At 41.4% G+C, this 2,500-nt stretch overlaps 1 protein-coding gene across 1 annotated transcript in view; it reads right to left on the reverse strand.

The window, feature by feature from the left end:
- The window catches only part of LOC143020033 (uncharacterized), a 56,061-nt gene that overhangs the window by 44,075 nt on the left and 9,486 nt on the right, over nucleotides 1-2,500 (reverse strand). The window lies entirely within an intron of this gene.

Here is a 2,500-nt window from a genome sequence, read left to right on the forward strand (position 1 = left end):
ACTAGACATAATACAAGAAAGGGACGGATGAGCTGGTTGTGCGTTCCTAGATCTACAAAAAGCTTTTGATAAAGTCCCTCACAAAAACTATTAAGAAAACTGGAAACCATAGGAGAGATACAAGGAAAACTGCTGAAATGGATGGAGGACTTCTTGCATGGAAGAAAAAGGAGAGTAGTGCTCAGAGATAAGAATTCTATTTGGGAGGAGGTAATTAGTGGAGTTATACAAGGATCGGTATTGGCACCAATAATGTTTGCTATCTATGTAAATGGCATGGACGAAGATGTGGAATGTTACATGAACTTCTTTACAGATGATCCAAAACTGTTAAAGAAAGTGAGTACTGAAACGGACTGTGACTCACTACAGAAATATCTGAACAGGGTTTGGGAATGGAGTCAGAAGTGGGAAGTGGACTTCAACATTAAGAAATGTAGCCTAATGGAATTTTGTAAAAAAAAAAAAAAAAAAAAAAAAAAAAAAAAAAAAAGGACAATATAACATTGGCGAAAAAGAAGTACCGAAAGTGGGATCTGAAAAAGACCTGGGAGTGATCATCACAAAAGATATGTCCTCTGACAAACATTTAAACAAAACTGTAGGTGAAACTTTTAACTTGCTAAAATCAATAAAAGTGTCTTTTACTTACTTGGATGAAGAAATGGTAAAGAAAATATTAGTCACACTGATAAAGCCAAAATAGGAGTATGCAGCGACACTATGGTCACCCAGTACTAAAAAGAACATAAAGAAAATTGAGATAATCTAGAGAGCAACTACGAAGATGGCCCCAACACTATAGAAAATGTCATAAGAAGAAAGATTGTTCAAACTAGAACTATCGACTCTGGAACAAAGAAGAGAAAGAGGTGACTTACTGACCATCTACAGAATTATGAAAGTTGTAGAAGTCCTTGATAGAGACGACTTACTAAATTGGGATTAGAGAAACACAAGAGGACATGGAAAGAAACTCAAAAAGGAAAAAGGACATTTATAGAAGACATAAAAACAGTTTTCCCCACTGAGTGGTGGATGTATGGAACATACTAGACGAAACAATAGTGTGTGCAAAAACAATACAAGCATTTAAGAGCAAATTTGATATGGCGAGATACAGAGACGGGACACTACGAGCGTAGCTCCCCTTCCGGTAAGATACTAGATAAACACACACACGCGCGCACACACGCACGCACGCACACACACCCTCGGTGGCGCGGTTGGTAGAGTCCCAGACTGTCACTACGGCAGTCCAGGTTCGAATCCTTCCCAGGGCTGAAAATAATTTCAGTATCACTGTGCTTCGAGTCGTTACTCCAACTCTCGTGGGCGGGGAGTTGGGGTGTGTGTGTAAGTGTAAGGTCAAAGCATTACCCATAGATTGGTCATACGAGCTCTGAGCTATCTTCCGGGAGGGAAATAGCTGTCGATCACGAGTCCAACACGTGATCCAAAGACCAAGGTGAAACACACATACACACACACACTCACACACACACACACGCACACATACACATACTCACATAAACACACGCACACACACACACAGACACACACACGCACGCACACACACACACATACGCACACAATTAAATATGAACATGAGGACAAACCATAACGGATGTAAATATAAACACATAAACACATGTATCTGCATACGCTCCAATGCACAGACACGTACGAGACAAACATATACGCCACTTGACGCCGCGTATTGATCCATGCTTGTAGTACCACGGAGGAGCGGGAAGTGTCAGGGGGTGGGTCGGGAAGCAAGAGAATGGGTAGAGAACAAGGGAAGGAAGATGAGATGGGTATTGAGGATGAGGTAGTGGTGGAGGAAGAGATATTGGAGGTGGAGGAAGGGAGATGAGGAGGTGGAGGTAGAAGAAGGGTGAAGTGGTGATGACTGTGATGAGGATGAGGATGAGAAATAGGACGAAGAAAGAGAGGAAGAGGAAGATGAAGAATGTGAGAGGAACACAAGAGACTATGTAATATGAAATCGAGTGTGGGAATTTTGAGGAAGGATTAGGTGATGGGATTTCATGAAGGGAGGGAGTGAGAGGGCGACGGAGGCGAGGGTGAGATCCCTAAACGTGGGATTGCGGTTCGGAGGGAAGTGCAGGAGAAGGATGGCGGGAGAGTTGATGCGCGGTTGACTTATGATGACAAGGAGCGAAATAACATAACCTTAACACCTCCATTGCTAGTAGCACACTGCACCAGTGTTGCCATTCTGGAAAAAAAAAACCTAGACAGCTTGAAAAAAACTACTACATTGAACAAAAACTACTAGATTCGAGTTATGTTACACAACATACACATGAAAAAATTTTGAAGTTAGAAAACTGTATACATCAAACTAATTACCACTGCCTGTAATGGTGCAATAATCCAAACTTTCACAACCAATCACTTGTATGCAGGCAAGACTGTTGATGCATTGCTCTTTACGATTCTGCACTTAAAAATTTGCACTAACTAATAATTC

The sequence above is a fragment of the Oratosquilla oratoria genome, chromosome 38 (genome assembly GCF_046742065.1).
Source record: "Oratosquilla oratoria isolate Oo_2021 chromosome 38, ASM4674206v1, whole genome shotgun sequence".
In the NCBI taxonomy this organism is placed as follows: domain Eukaryota; kingdom Metazoa; phylum Arthropoda; class Malacostraca; order Stomatopoda; family Squillidae; genus Oratosquilla; species Oratosquilla oratoria.